This window comes from Arvicanthis niloticus, chromosome 15 (genome assembly GCF_011762505.2).
Source record: "Arvicanthis niloticus isolate mArvNil1 chromosome 15, mArvNil1.pat.X, whole genome shotgun sequence".
Classification (NCBI taxonomy): Eukaryota; Metazoa; Chordata; class Mammalia; order Rodentia; family Muridae; genus Arvicanthis; species Arvicanthis niloticus.
Window position 1 is genome coordinate 5,047,881 of NC_047672.1, and position 17,111 is coordinate 5,064,991.

Consider the following 17,111-nt stretch of genomic DNA (forward strand, 5'->3'; position numbering starts at 1 on the left):
ATCTTACAGAGCTACCCACCCATGGCCCAGGACACAAGAATTGAACATGTTCTCCTACTGCCACTGCCAACAGTAATGTGACTTTTCCTCCAGTCTAGCCAGCAAGATGAAGCCTGTACAAGGAGGTAGCCATTCACTAAGCTGGGACTTAGTCACTGCAAGTGACCAGATGCTTGAAAAGTACTCATTCCTGAGTAGTGGTATTCAGTCTTATGGTAACTGATTGTAAAACAAACCAGCTTTCCCTTTGGAGGAAGACTGCAAGAGAAGGGGAGGCAAGCTTTAGTCAGAGTAAATGGGAGGAAGAATCTAACTCAATGTGACTGCGCACAGAGCCTTTGAGATTCACCCTCTGTCCACTAGGGATCTACCAGGCTCTGCTCTCCCAGTTTATCCTGGTAACTTGTAACAAAGCACTTTCTTTGCCCCCAGCATCAGCCAATTTAAAGCAGACATGTTTACTAACCACTTAATCTATTCAGTGTAAAGTATGTTTCACATTCCTTTTCAAAGAATATAACCTGAGAACACCACACAGAAACTCCCAAAGGTCTCTTGCTCAGTCCCTAAGCAGCTGTGTGTCTAGTTCACACAAGTACACAGGGTCAGCAGTCACTGTTAAACTTCCTCTTCTACTGAAACCATAGGAACAGAAGCTGGCAGGTTTAATAGGTAATTTCAATTTTTACTAGTTTGTGATGCTCAGATAATAAAATAATAACAGAAGTTTTCCCTGAGCCAAAGAAGCTCTTTCCAATAGAATCAGCCCCCCCCCCCAAAACTCAAAAATGCTGAAAAGAATGAGCAATGCATTTAATTGAAGATATATACCTCCTATATAGCTTATAAGAGGGTGGGGGTTATGCCCATAGAGGTAGATGGATGAATGGACAAGATGGACAGACACACAGACAGACAGATGGAGGTAGACTCCCAGGCTGGTCAGTAGATGTGAGATATATATATATGTATATATACATACACATATGCGTGCGTACACACACACATACACACACACACACACACACACACACACACACACACACACACACACACACACATATATATATATATATATATATATATATATATATATATATATATATTTGATGAGCAATGGCTTGTAACCTCATAGCCGGAGGCTTCTGGTCAGTCATACTGTGGTTACCATGTGATAGAAAGTACAAGTTTCACAGAAATTTTAACAATAGATTGCAAGAGAAGACCACAGTAATTGTAATACTCTGCTTGCTTATATTTTTAAAGATAAAGCAATATTTTAAATTAAATTTGCCCATAAAATTCCATAAAATAAAAATACATGATCTCATAAAATCAAATCAGTCTTTAATTGTAATAATAAAAATTACATTTCAGTAATGGTGTCTTTGAATTAATAGCTCTATAAAATAAAAGCTGTACAGCTGGTCTCTGCTACCTGGATGGCTATTTCTGCAGTTAGAAAGAAGAGCTCTGAGATACAGCTAGGCACTGCTTGGGGCAGCCTGCTAGGAGGGGCTCCTCAGTACTAAGCAGTTGAACCTTGACCACCAAAAAATGACAACATTAAACTAGGAAACTTTGGAAATTCTTACACTGCAGTTAAGGTGGAGAGATAATAACTGCAATGATTAAAGATGTGAAGTCATTTTTCTAGTATCATGCACTGTTACTGCTGATTTCAGACCTAGGAATTTATAAATATGACGCCCAGTTTTGTTTTTCATTACTGTATCTTAAAGCCACCTATAAAGAGATTCAATTTTGTAGATCTTTGTAGTTCTAAAAGAGGCTTCTATTCATGTAAATAGTCAAGAATTTGAAGCCCATCTTCCTCAATATGCCACCAACACAGTCACAGCATCTGTATGATCCTGTCTTACTTCATATCAATCAGCCTCCCCCCTGGCAAGGCTGTACTCTGCCTCAATTATTCATCCTTCTCATGTGACTTCCTGAAGTCTAAAGTCCAGCACACACATGTGTGCAGAAACATCAACACCTTAGAAATAGCTAGGCTCTCTCATCTCAGAGCCCAAATCCCGTCCCTCTCCATCTCTCTGTTCCTCTACATTCTCACACTGATACCCTATCAATTCTTCAGTCTCTCCAAGATGGAGATCATCTGGGCTAGATCGTTCGCCTGTCTAAGCCTTTGTGTCCCTATAAAGGCAGCTCGATAGGTGAGGAATTTTTCTGTTTTAAGCCCTGACTTTTCTGTCTAAACATTCTGCCACACTGTCTCCTCTCGAAGAAGCAGTGCTCCTGTATCACCTCAAAATGAGAGTGGGGAGAGGTGAGTTGCTCACGGTCCTGACCTCCATTAGTTGGAACAAGGCCACCCTTTGGTCTCAAGAAGGCCTACAGGACTCCCAAGAGTGTACTGCTTCCCCATGGAGACCTGCGGGGGTGGGGGGTGTCAAGAATAACCAGCTTGGAAACCCGCCCCACCGATTGACTCCCAGTCTGCTTCACTGGAGCACAGCCAGTGAACATGAGTTGCACACAGTCCCCTGACCTCCACATCTGGCAGTAGACTTACCCTTCGGCTCCGAGGAGCATCCTGTTTCCCTGTGAAGGCCTTAGGGATCCTAAGATTAACCTGCCTGGAAACCCATCCACCAATCCCCTCCCAATCTAGTCCACCTGGAGCACAGCCAGCAGAGAGGGCTGTGGCAGCCCCAAGAACTACCAGCTTGGAACTTTCCCCACTAAGCTCTTGCCAGTGAGGTCTACCTGTGTCACAGTTAGCAGAGTTAGGTTTCCTGATCTTCACCATCTGGCCCATGACTCCCTCTACCTTCCTGAGAATTCCTACATCATCAGGATCGTCCAGCCAATATAAGGGAAAACCAGATGTCTAAAGGACAGCATAAGAACAAAATCAACCAGAGCCAGGACAATATGGCACCACCAGAGCCCAGCTACCCTGCTACAGCGAGCCCTGGATATCCTAAGGAAACTGAAACACAAGAAGCAGATCTTAAATTGAATCTTACAAAGATGATAGAGGCCTTTAAAGAGGAGATGGATGAATCCCTTAAAGAAATACAGGAGAATTCATTCAGACAGGTAGCGGCATTAAAAGAGGAAGCAAATAAATAGAAAAAGTACAGGAAAATAAAATCAAACAGGCAAAGGATATGAATAAAACTGTCCAAGACCTGATAAAAACAATAAATAGAATAAATAAACAAGTAGAAGCAATAAAGAAAACACAAACCGGGGGAATCCTGGAGATGAAAAACCTAGGAAAGGGAACAGAAACTATAGAAATAAAGAATCACCAACAATTCAAGAGATGGAAGAAACAATCTCAGGCATAGAAGATACAATAGAAAATCAATACATCAGTCAAAACAAAGTACAAACTCTACAAAAAAGTTCATGACACAAAATGTTCAAGAAATTTGGGACAATATGAAACAACCAAACCAAAGAATAATACAAATAGAAGATGGCAAAAATGACCACCTCAAAAGCCCAGAAAATATCTTCAACAAAATCATAGTAGAAAATTTCCCTAACCTAAAGAAAGAGATGCCTATAAACATATAAGAAGCTTACAGAACACCAAATAAATTGGACCACAAAAGAAAATTCTCCTGCTACATAATAATCAAAACACTGAATGTACAGAACAAAGAAAGAATATTAAAAGCTGCAAGGGAAAGGTCAAGTTAACATATAAAAGCAGACCTATCAGAATTACACCTGACTTCTCAACAGAGACTCTAAAAGTTAGAAAGGCCTGGACAGATGACTTGCAGACCCTAAGAGACCACGGATGTCAGCCAAGACTACAATACCCAGCAAAACTTTCAATCACCATATAAGGAGAAACCAAGATATTCCATGGCAAACCCAAATTTAAACAATATCTTTCCACTAACTCAACCCTACAGAGGATACTAGAAGGAAAACTTTGACACAAAGAGCCTAACTACACTCAAGAGAACACAAGAAATAAATGATTTCCCACCATTAAAAACAATAGAAGAGAAACACACACACAACTACCACCATCATCAAAATAACAGGAATTAATAATCATTGGTTATTAATATCTCTCAACATCAATGGACTCAATTACCCAATAAAAAGACATAGACTAACAGAATTGATGCAAAAACAGAATAAATCATTCTACTGTATACAAGAAACACAGTCTTAGCAACAAAGATAGACATTACCACAGAGTAAAGGGTTGGAAACTGGTTTTTCAAGCAAACAGACCCAAGGAACAAGCTGGAGTAGCCATTCTAATATCTAATAAAATAGACTTTCAACCAAAAGTCATCAGAAGAGATGGGGGAAGGACTCTTCAGACTCATCAAAGGAAATATCCACCAAGAGGACATCTCAGTTCTGAACATGTATGCCCCAAATGCAAAGGCACCCACACTCATAAAAGAAATATTACTAAAGCTTACATCAAACTCCACACATTAATAGTGGGAGATTGCAATACCCAATTCTCACCAAAGGACGTGTCATTGAGACAGAAACTAAACAGAGAAATAATGTAACTAACAGAGGTTATGACTCAAATGGATAACAGACATGTATAGAACATTTCACTCAAACACAACATAATATACCTTGTTCCCAGCATCTCACAAAACCTTCTCCAATATTGACCATATAATCAGTCACAAAGCTAGCCTCGACAGATACAAGAAGATTGAAATAACTCCTTGCATCTTATGAGATCACCATGGCTTAAAGCTGGACTTACACAACAGGAAGCCTACATCCTCATGGAAACTGAAAATTTCTCTACTCAATGATCACTGTGTCAGGAAAGAAATAAAGAAATTAAAGAATTTCTAGTATTCAATGAAAACAAAGGCAGAACACGCCCAAACTTATGAGACACAATGAAAGCAGTCCTAGGAGGAAAGTTCACAGCACTAAGTGCCTTCAAAAAGACAGTAGAGAATTCTTATACTAACAAATTATTAATACACCTGAAAGCTATAAAAAAAAAAAAAAAGGAGCAAACACACCAAAGATGAGTAGACAGCAGGAAATAAACTCAGAGCTGAAATCAATCTATTAGAAACAAAGGGAACAATACAAAGAATCAACACAAACAAAGAGCTGGTTCTCTGAGAAAATCAACAAGATAGACAAAGCTTTAGCTAAACAAACTAAAAGGCAAGAGGCAGTACCCAAATTAACAAAATCAGAAATGAAAAGGGAGACATAACAATGGACATTGAGGAAATTCAAAGAATCATTAGGTCTTATTTCAAAAGCCTGTATTCAACAAAATTGGAAAAATTAAATGAAATGGATGATTTCAATTACCAAAGTTAACTCAAGATCAGGTAAACTATCTAAATAGTCCTATAACCCCTAAGGAAATAGAAGCAGCAATTAAAAGTCTCCTGAACAAAAAAACTCCAGGGCCAGATGGTTTTAACACTGGATTCCACCAGACATTCAAAACAGAGCTAACGGCAATATTCCTCAAACCATTCCACAAAATAGAGACATAAGAAACATTGCCAAACTCATTCTACGAAGCCACAGTCACTCTGATACCAAAACCACAGACTCAACAAAGAAAGAGAATTGCAGACCAATCTCCCTCATGAACACTGATGCACAATGCTCAATAAAATACCTGAAAACTAAATCCAGGAACACACAAAAGATATCATCCACCAATCTCAAGCAGGCTTTACCCCAGGGATGTAGGGATGGCTCAATATACAAAAATCCATCACTGTAATCCACTATATAAAGAAACTGAAAGGAAAAAAACCCACATAATCATCTCATTGGTTGAAAAAAAAAACTTTGACAGAATCCAACACCCCTACATGTTAAAAGTCCTAGAGAAAGCAGGGATATGAGGTGCATATCTAAACATAATAAAAGCAATATACAGCAAGCCAATAGCCAACACCAAATTAAATAGAGAGAAACTCAAAGCCATTCTATAGGCTTACATTTTTCAAAACCTACTTTAATGCGTGTACTTAAACACTTTAACCTCCCTTCTAGCCCACCACCACCATAGGTAGTAGAAAGGAAAGGCTAATAGGACAAAAAAAGGTTGTGGGATTGTTTAGAAATAGTTCTTTGGGGTGAATCCCCATTGAATGCAGAAGAATTTGCATTGTCAGGATATCAGCAGTTCAGTTCACATGAATCAGCAGTGGTAGCTCTATCTACTGGCAAACACTATTTACAAATAAGCAATGGCAGTTCAATCTAAAAGAAACCTCGAGGATCTGCCAATTGGCCCGAGTCTAAGGAAGCTGCTAGAAACTACTGGAATACCACCAGAAGGTGCATTTCTCTCTATGAATTCATGACAAATGATGACCAGCAAAGAGTGGCAAGGCAAACCAATACCAAACAGCCGTGTCCACTGTCTGCTGGGTTATACTGTAACCCTTTACCAACATCATATGTTCTCCCAAGTGTCTGTTCTAGCAAACATCACATGCCTTGTTCCAGGCTGCTTCCAGAAAAAAAAAAAAACTCCACATGTCTGTTCTCAGCAAAACATCTTCGCACATGTCTGCTTCAGAAAAAAAACGTCCTCTTATAAGACAATTTCTAGAAAAACATCATATGACACAACTGAGTCCCCAAAGAAACCAGAAATTTCCACTTCAAAATCCCACTAAAATCAGGGACAAAACAAGGCTGTCTACTCTCTCCCTTTCTCTTAAAATTGCATTTGAAATTCTAGCTAGAGCAATAAGACAACTAAAGGAGATCAAGAGAATACAATTTAGAAAGGAAGAAGCCAAAGTATTGCTATTTGCAGATGACATGATAGTATAAATAAGTGACTCCAAAAATTCTACCAAAGAACTGATAAAAAAAAAAAACCTTCAGCAAAGTGACTGAATACAAAATTAACTCAAAGAAATCAGTAGCCCTCCTTTATACAAAAGATAAACGAATAAGAAAGAAGTTGAGGAGATAATACCCTTCACAATAGCCACAAAATATATATATATATAAAATACCTTGGTGTAACTCTAACTAAGCAACTGAAAGACCTGTATGACAAAACTCTGAAGAAAGAAATTGAGAAAGATATCAGAAAATGGAAAGATCTCCCATGCTCACGTATTGGTAAGATTAATATCGTTAAAATGGCTATCTTAACAAAAGTAATATACATGTTCAATCCAATTCCCATCAAAATTAAAACACAATTCCTTACAGACCTTGTAAGACCAACTCTCTACTTCATATGGAAAAAACTAAAAACCCAGGATAGCTAAAACAATACTGAACAATAAAAAACTTCTGGAAATATCACCATCCCTGACTTCAAGTTGAACTACAGAGCAAAATAATAATAATAATAATAATAATAATAATAATAATAATAATAATAATAATAAACCACCTACATTGTATTGGTATAGAAATAGACAGGCTGATAAATGGAATTGAATCAAAGACTCAGAAATAAACCCACACACCTACAAAGAGGCCAAAACCATGCAATGAAAAAGGGAGAGCATCTTCAAAAAATGGTGCTGGTCTAATTGGATATCTGGATGTAGAAGAATGCAAATAGATCCCTACTTATCACCATGCACAAAACTCAAGTCCAAATAGATCAAAGACCTCAACATAAAACCAGATACACTAAAACTAATAAAAGAGAAAGTGGGGAACTGCCTTAAACACATTGGCACAGGAGAGACAACTTACTGAACAGACAGCACTAGCTCAGGCACTAAGCTCAACAATTAATAAATGGGGACTCATGGAACTGAAAAGCTTCTGTAAGTCAAAGGACACTGTCAACAGGACAAAATGACAGCATATAGATTAAGAAAAGACCTTTACCAACCCTACATCTGACAGAAGGCTAATATCCAAAATATATAAAGAACTCAATAAGTTAGACACCAACAACCCAAATAACCCAAATAAAAAATGGGGTACAGAGCTAAACAGAAAATTCTCATCAGAGGAATCTCCAATGGTCAAGAAGCACTTAAAGAAATATTCAATGTCCTTAGTCATCAGGGACATGCAAATCAAAACATCTCTGAGATTCTATCTTACATCTATCAGAATGGCTAAGATCAAAAATTGAAGGGTCAGAACATGTTGCAAGAATGTGTGTGGAGCAAGGGGAACACTCCTCCATTGCTGGTGGGAGTGAAAACTTGTACAACCACTCTGAAAATCAATTTGGCGGTTTCTCAGAAAACCGGTAAGAGTTCTACCTCAAGACCCAGCTATATAACACTCCTGGGCGTATACCCAAAAGATGCTTCACCATCTCAACTATGTTCATAACAGCTTCATTCATAATAGCCAGAAACTGGAAACAACCTTGGTCCCCCTCAACTGAAGAATGGATAAAGGATATGTGGTTCATTTTCACAATGGAATACTACACAGCTATTAAAAACAAAGACATCACGAGTTACTACACAGCTATTAAAAACAAAGACATCAAGAGTTTCGCAGGCAAATGGATGGAACTAGGAAATACCATTCTGAGTGAGGTAACCCAGACCCAAAGGACAGGCATGGTATGTGCACTCACTTATAAGTGGATATTAGCCATAAAGTACAGGTAAAGTAGTTTACCATGCTACAATCAACAAGCCAAAAGAAGCCAAATAACAAGAAGGACCAAAGGGATGAAGGTTGAATCTTCCTCAGAAAGGGAAATAAAACAGATACTGGAGGTGCATGGATGGAGGGAACTGGGTGGAAGAGGGGATGAGAAAGGGAGTGGGTAGGGGATCAGATGTAGAGAGAACAGGAGAGAATGAAAATTGGCAGTGAGGGATTGGCAATTGCTAGGATGTACTGAAGACCTGGATAGAGGGAGGCCCTGGGGGTCTATGGGGGCAACTACAATGAGACTTCTAGCAGTAGAGGATAGTGATCCTGAAGTGGCTAGTTCCTGTAGCCAGGAAGGACATCCATTGGAGGGATAAGGACAGCAACCTACCCACAAAACCTTTGGTCCAAAATGTGTCCTATCTACAAGATATGTAGGGACAAAAATAGAGCAGGGACTGGGAGAATGGCCAACCAATGACTGCCCCAAATTGAGACCTATCCCATGGGTAAGAACCAATCCCTGACCACAATTAATGATACTAGGTTATACTTGCAGACAGGAGCCTAGCATAACTGTCCTCTGAGAGTCTCCACCCAGCAACCAATGGAAAAAGATGCAACGACTCATACCCAACATTAAATGAAGCTGGGGGAGTCTTGTGGAAGCACTGGGGGGTGGAAGAATTGAGGGACCAGAAGAGGACTGGGACTCCACAGGAAGACCAAAAGAGTCAACTAACCTGGACCCTTAGAGGCTCCCAGAGACTGAACCACCAACCAGAGTGAGCACATGCTAGACCTAGGCAACCTGTACATATGTAACAGATACACAACTTGGTCTTTATGAGGGTCCCACAACAACTGGAGCAGGGGCTGTCCCTGAATCTGTTGCCTATCTGCTTGTCTGCCTGCCCATAGATCCCATTCCCCAAACTGGGCCTCTTTGTCTGGCCTCAGTGTGAGAGTATGTACCTAATACTACCGATTTGGTGTGCCTGGGGTGGGAGGTGGGCAAGGGGAGAATAGAGGGGTTAAGTGTGGGGGTGGGAGTGAGGAGAGAGGAAAGAGGGAAGATCTGCATGAGGGGGTACTGGAAGAGAGGGAATTATATTGAAATGTAAAGGGAATATATAAATTTTAAAATAAAAACTATATAAAAATGTATTTTGATGGCAAAAAAAAAGAAAAGAAAGCAAGTAGGTTCTCAAGGTGGATACTGTATGACTTCTAAGACCTCCCTCTCCCTACTATCCTTCCTCCTTCCCTTGTCCACTTCAGAAAACCATACAGCTTCTTCCACTGTTCCATGGACTTGGTCCCCTGAGGTGTGGTTTCCATCCTCTCCTTTCCTGAACAGTCATCCTTATAAGCCTGTGATGATTCTAAAAGACTACTGCCTTCCCTAATTCCACAGGTATTTGCCTGTTTGAGCTTTTTCTTTAGAGTATATGATTTAATTCATTTCTGGTGACTACTTCAACCCAATTGTCTCTTTCCTGATGACTAGCCTGTAAATTCCTAAAAACATGAGCTTTACTCTACTCTTCTCTCTCTGTTTAGTACATGGCTGGCAGTCAGGCAGACAGTGAGCAAATGAACACACTCAGGCACACACACTGCTGGCAGTCAGACAGTGAGTGAGCAAATGAACACACTCAGGCACACACACTGCTGGCAGTCAGACAGTGAGTGAGGGAATGAACACACTCAGGCACACGGCTGGCAATCAGACAGTGAGTGAAGGAACACATTTAGGCATAGTGCTAGAAATAAGACATTCAGGAATGAATGAACACACCAAGACATGTAAGTGGCAATCAGACAGACAGTGAATGAATGATCACATTCAGGAAGAATTTTCCACAGACTGTGCCAAGGAGATTACATTTTTCTATAAACTTATAGAGCCTATCTACTGCTCTTCAGAAGTAACATGTACAACAATTAGTAAAGTGTAAATGGAACATAGAGATTCGCTTTGCTCTAACAGCTAACTCTCCACAGGAGATATTAATGAAACGCTTCCATTTACAATAGTCCCAAAATTAAACAAAACACTTAGACGTGGATGTAATAGTACATATCTGTAATACCAGCATCTGGAAGTCAGAGGCAAAAAATAAGACTCCATAAACAAATAAAAATAAGTAAATAAATCCTCATGAATAAATTTAACCAAGGAGGAAAAGGCGCGTACACTGGGTACTGAGAGGCACTGCTGCACGAGAACACAGAGAAAGGCTGGTGAGGGAGTTCTGTGAGTAAAGACACTTGGTGCCAGGCCCGATGGCTGAGTTCCCTTCCCGGTGCTGTGTCGTGAAAGGAGAGAACTCCTCAAGGTTGTCCTCTGACTTCCCTCATTCGCTGTGGTACTCACGTACATAAACACACACTCACACACACACACACACACACACACACACACACACACATACTCACATGCACAAATGTTAAATAAATAAATTTTTAAAATACATTGCAGAAGAAAAGAATCTAATTTTAGTTAAAAAGAAGAGAAGACTTCCACAGAGTCACTGGGTTGGAACTAAGAGGCTCAGAAGGGTTGGAGATGGCCACTACACAAATCCAACTACACTCTCTCAGTCTACGCTCCTGGTATAATTTCCTAAAAGCCCAGGAATGTGGTATTTCTTCCTACGTCTTCCTTTTATAAAACATTCTAGATGGTGATCAGGATACATCTCAAGAGGCCCATTCTCTAGCCAACGTTTTTGGTTTCCTAGTTTGAACGAAGGCCAGGCATTGTTACCAAGGAAAGCTAGTCATTATTCTTGATCCTCCCTGACTGACCCTGGCCCAGGTTCATTATTAGACATGTAGCTCTTCAGGGAACCAGAGTGTTCCCTAGATTGGCCCTTTCTATTCAGAGAAAGTATCTCATGAGACAAAGCACATACAGACAGTGATGTTTTTTCTTCTAGGACTTTTCACTATACAAATGTTTCCTCTATAATCTAGGCATGGTAATACATACCTGGATCTCAGAACTTAGTAGTATAGACAAGAACATTAGGAGTTACAGGCAAGCCCGGGCTATATACGACCTAAAAAAAAAAAAAAAAAAAAAGTGTTTGTTCAAGGTACCAAATTCTCACAAAGCCCAAATCTCAGAAATGACCACAAAGATTACATGGTATGTCAGGTATCTCAAAGTTACTAAACCCAAAGGTATCTCAGAAACCAGTATAAAAGCCACTGCAATGACACAAGTAACAATTCTAAAACATTTATTGAAGTATTTAGTTCTTATCAAATCCAAGTCTGCAAAAATATCTATAAAACTGCAGATCAGATGCAGGCCATACAATCAAGCCAAATATCAGACTTGATATTTTGGAAGCTTCAAATCAATATGCACAATCAAATGCCCTTAGTGAACACTATTCCAACATAACAAGAGAGGGAAAGATTGGCATCCCTCAAGTGGAAGCTGGTCTAGCCAGAGATGAGGCATAGGCTTATCAAAAGTGGCTGACAACTAAAGCAAAGGTTCAGGCTACTACCTATCGCTGACGAGGCATGAAGCCCCTGATCACCACCACTGTTCATGCTCTTGCCAAGGCCTCAGAAACAGATGTTTCTTTGTGGTTGTCAACTATGTTAACAGTCAGCTTAGTGGGATCCTTTTGCTCTGCCTAGATGAAAAGGTAGGTGCACATGGTGAAGCTCTTCAAAGGCTAGCCCTTGTAGCTCTCAGCATTTGAAAGCAGCTCTAATACAGTTCTCAAGTAGGTCTCCATTAAAGAAATCCTTGGCTCTGCAAGTGTTCAGCTCATCAGTAGTCCTAGGAAGTGAGGATTTTCTTAGTCCTAGAAAGTAGTTAGCACTGTAGCTTCAGGGCCTTGGACCAGACCTTCGGCCTAAAGACTTCACAGTTCTCTGAAACACTTCTAGGGACCAAGGCTTCAGTTTCTCTTCCTTGGCTCTTTACAGCCGTCTATGCTTCTTTAACCTTGGTTCCTAACCTTTCTCTTCTTCCATATTTTCTCTTGTCCCTGCTTTAGCTGCTCCTTCAAACTGTCCTGTTGTTGCCTTGGCTGCTGTCATAGGTGCTGCCATTGGGAGGCAGCTGCCTGTTGTTGCCTTGGCTGCTGTCATAGGCGCTGCCATTGGGAGGCAGCCATGGGTGCTCTTTATTGGTTCTGCTACTTCTATTGACATTGGCCTCAAACTCCATGGTTCTCTTCCCTTTGCAGCCACAACTTGCTGCTTTTGCAGATCTGTCTTTGAATCATCTGACTCTGACTCTTCTTCCGCTTCTTCAGCTTCCAGACAGCTGGCTGCCTCGCAGTTTTGCAGCTCATCCTGCCTTGTGGTAAGATGCCATTGCTGCTGCTTCTCCACTGTCCCTGTCATTGACACTGCTCTGCTATCTCTAATACATATTTCTTCCTATTACAAGCTCAGCCTGATCTACTAAAAGTGGGCAAGAAAAGACTATACAAAAGACGCTATTTACCGAGCCCAATGGTGCAACACTGGAGAGGCAGAGCAGGCAAGCCCCTTCAGCAATATCACAAAATGAAATGACCTCCTGCTTACACAGCCAGAGAAACTGTGCTTTCAAATACAGGCTATGTTTGTACCATCACAGCAGTATCTCTTTTTCACAGGGCACAGCAACAATTCTGCCAAGCCACCCCCTTTGGTCTGGGTTAGTATGTCTCAACCTGTGGAGTGTGACTCCTTTCACAGGAGTTACCTAAGACCACGGGAAACTAAATTTCCATTACAGATCATGACATAACAAAGTTAGTTATGCATTAGCGACAAAATAATCTTATGGTTGGGGGGGCGGTAGTCACCACAATATGAGGAACTGTATTAAAGGGTCACAGCACTAGGAGGGTTGAGAACCACTGGTCTAGGTAAAAGTTTACCTAGAGTCCACTACGGCTGTGACAGCAAATGTCCAGTACAAACTCAAACTGTTCTGGTGCTATTTTGTCTTCAGGAACCAACACAATCAGCTACCATAACAGTTCAGTTTCCTCAAGATGTGTTCAAAATGACTATAAGAGTAATCCAGATTTTGGATAACAGTTCATTTGTTCAAGAGAGTCAGTGCATGTAGCTAGAAAGGATTCAACGGCTCCCAAATAGGTAGCAGAGGTGTCCGACCTCACCCCTATCATTGCTTTTTATAAAAATAGAAACATCAGAAGGAAAGCTGACATTAAGTGCTTAAAGAACTTATCAGCAGGGTTACTGAGATTGCTCAATGGGTAAAAGCACTCTCTGCCAAGCCTGGGGACCTGAATTCTATCTCCAGATCCCATGTGGTTAAAAAAAAAAAAGAAAATGGATTGCTACTTGTCCTCTGCACACAGTGATACACACAATGCAAATAAATAGATATAAAGCAACTTTAAAGAACTATCATTCACCCAAACACCGAATCAACCCAGAGAGAGAGGTAGGGCCCTCACACCTGTTCATTTGCAACTCAGCCTATGTATTTAATTGAATTCAACAAAAATCCCTCAAGAACTTTTGTGTATACATTCAAGCTGATCCCAGCGGATACTGGAAAGACAGAGGAGCTAATAAGACTGTCATACAATTGTGGAAGTAAAATGTGTTGGAAGAGAAGACTACAACACAGTAAATAATCGCTTTCTAGTTGCAGCAAACAAGACACCAGCAGCAAAGGGGGTGAAAGGAACACCTGGCAGTGGAGCAGAGCAGCTTCCAAACAAGACCCTGACGAGCGCAGAGCAAGCCAAGGAAAAGGCTGGCTGCAACCGGTGCTGCAGAACAACTGGGTGCTCACAGAAACTAACTTCAGTCAAAACTAAAACCTGATGTTAAGTTAACCCAAATGTACTGTAGCTTTAAATGTACTCTGCAAGACTTTGGAGAAGTCCTAGGAGAAATCCTGACACCAAAACAACCCATGGGGGTGGGAGGAACTGATTAACTGGACTTGACCAAACTTATGTTTATCCAACAAAAGACACTGTTAGGAAAACAAAACCATATACTGGAAGAAAATATCACAAGTTTTTTTTCCTGCAAAGAATTTGTATCCGAAAAATACAATGAACTACAATAACTTCATTTAAAAAAAGGAAAAAACCAGTCACAAGGATTAAACAAGTACAGCAGTAAACAGAGTGTGTCGCTGACGATGAAACCTCAGCACAACTGTGACATCAGCAGAGTGTGTAGCTGACGATGAAGCCTCAGTAACACTCTGTGTTTTGGAAATTCAAACCAGGATGACCAGGAGCAGAGAGAAAAACTAACAGTAACACATGCTAATGAGGGTGTGAGGCACCCAGAACACATCCACTGAGATCCAGGCAAATGGCAATACCTTGTAAATTTGGCAAAGTTAAACAGTGACCATAGGACCCAACTACTCATATTTATCCAACACAATGAATGCAAACACATGCTCACAGAGCCAGCACTACAGGAATGTTCATAGTTAATTGCTTGTAGTTTTCAAAACCTGGAAAGCACCCAGATGTCCATCAACCAGCAAAGGAATAAACACAGTGAGGTTCTGTCACTGACGGAATAAATCTTAGCAACATAAAGCCATGCATGCGTGTAGTGGCATGCAAGTATCTCTAGTGCATTCTGCCCACTCCAAGCCAGGTTTCAAAAGTTACATATTGTAAATCTTCCTGGCTGTAACACTGTAGAACAGGCAGAGCTACGAGCAGTACAGACAGGTGAGCTGCTACTGCCTTGAGGAACCACCCCAAGTAACCTTATGAGAACGACTCTGTCTGTGCCAGTGGTTATGTTGCAAAATCTCAGTGTGGTGGTAGTCATGTGACTGCATTTGTCATGGAACTGGAAAATGTAAAAGGACTACGTATTTTGTCTCAATATATTTGACTTTAAAAGTACAGACACATCGATACAGGTTAATAAGACTGATCTTACTGTAGAGTATGAAGCCAAGGATGGTAGTGAGCATTTATGCAGATTATCCCGTGGGTACAGCCCACTGCTTCTGCTATACATGCTCGGGTTCCTGCTCCCTCTGCAAATGGAGAACACAAAAGCAACATCTGAGCTAACCACTCAGCAGTCAGACTCACTCACATACATACAAAGCTTCCATCCCAGCTTCTAATGTTTTCTTGACAGCAATCATTAGTTTAGAACTAGAAAAAAAAGACAGAAGAGCAATGCTGATAAAAATAATTAATCTTGCAGAGTAACCAACCGCACTCAATAAAAGAACCTGAGACCTAGTGTTCAGATTGAGATTATATACCTTTGTTTTTTTTACCCAGTTTTTACACTGTTTAAACAAGGATCTTTTTTTTTTTAAGCCCTGACTTTTAAAAGGTCACATTGTGCAACATTTTTCTAAATCTTTGTCTGGTCTCACAACAAGGTAAGTTTCCTTAATGCTGCTACAAACCAGGTAAAAGGCATGCCGAGGTGAAAGTTAAATAAAAAGCTATCTCAAATAGCATTTTTAAAAGGCAAACATCAACCTTGTAAGTATTAAAAGCACGTTCTAAAATCCACTCTGATGACAGTTTAAGAAAGCCGCTTTTATGTGCTGGGAGCCTGGCTCTGCAAGGCCTTTTAAATGCCAGTGTTTACCTAAAAATGCAGGCAAGGACCAGAATCTGGCCTTGAAGAGGCGCCTTTTGACTGCACACAGTGAACCCAATCTTTAACCAATAAATTGTTCCACACCTTTGTCTCTGCCGAGAGGCAGAGGTCTGCTCTCACAAGAACGCACAAGCCTCTTTAGTCAGGTGGCTCTCTCCTCCGCACCTCTGTACTTGTTGGTTTAGAGTCTCTGAGTGACAATGCACATCACTGGTGCTATGGGGGTTTGTGCTGTCATCTGTGCTACTGATTGTACTTTGCCTTAGATCAAAGCCCAAAGCTTCTAGAAAGACACGCAGACCACAAAGTGGCAAGTAGCATGCCATGTTTGACACAGCAAACAATAAATGACTTTCATCAGCCTGATTAAGAATCCCATGTTTTCAATGCTAAGTCTGATGTCTGAAATGATAGAACTTTCTACATTCTCAAACAAGAAGTTTCAAATATGAGGGAAAAGACATAAAGAGAGCCCACATACCACAAGTGCTGAAATTCCTGCTGTTCAAAGAAGTGCGGTTTAACCTGCTATTGTACAAAGCTCATTGTAAGGTTTAAGTTGAATAGTACATTCAAACCAAACATGCTAACACACCACTATTTTCTCCATTGGAAACAATCTGTGGCGTATCTCTCCCAGACCAGACTGCATCACCAGCCTTGGCCATGTTCAACAATAGCTTTCCCTGTGAGCTTCAACTACAGGTGCGCGCCACAGGGAACAGCATCGGACAGAGCTGGATTGGACATAACTTCATCTGGACTGTTATATACTCTGTCAAAAATGCCACCATCAGCATAAAGTCCCCTCTCCCTTAGAGCCTCCAAGGCTCGATCTGAGTGCATTCCATATGATCTGACCCACTCCCTACAAAATTCTGCAAGATGACAATTACTTCATTCATTTTCTAAGTGAAGAAACTGAAACAAAA

The 17,111-nt window shown here is 40.5% G+C and overlaps 1 long non-coding RNA gene across 8 annotated transcripts in view; it reads right to left on the reverse strand.

Moving 5' to 3' along the window:
- LOC117720366 (uncharacterized) overlaps positions 1–17,111 on the reverse strand; it is a 141,525-nt gene that overhangs the window by 117,817 nt on the left and 6,597 nt on the right. The window contains exons 1-2 of one of the 8 annotated variants that reach the window (XR_013103989.1): positions 15,493–15,585; positions 11,567–11,636 (exon numbers count right to left, since the gene is read on the reverse strand). The exons of the other annotated variants lie outside the window; for them this stretch is intronic. This is a non-coding gene — a long non-coding RNA (uncharacterized LOC117720366). Of the gene's footprint in view, positions 1–11,566; positions 11,637–15,492; positions 15,586–17,111 lie in introns of those variants that run through there. 8 annotated transcript variants of the gene reach the window in all.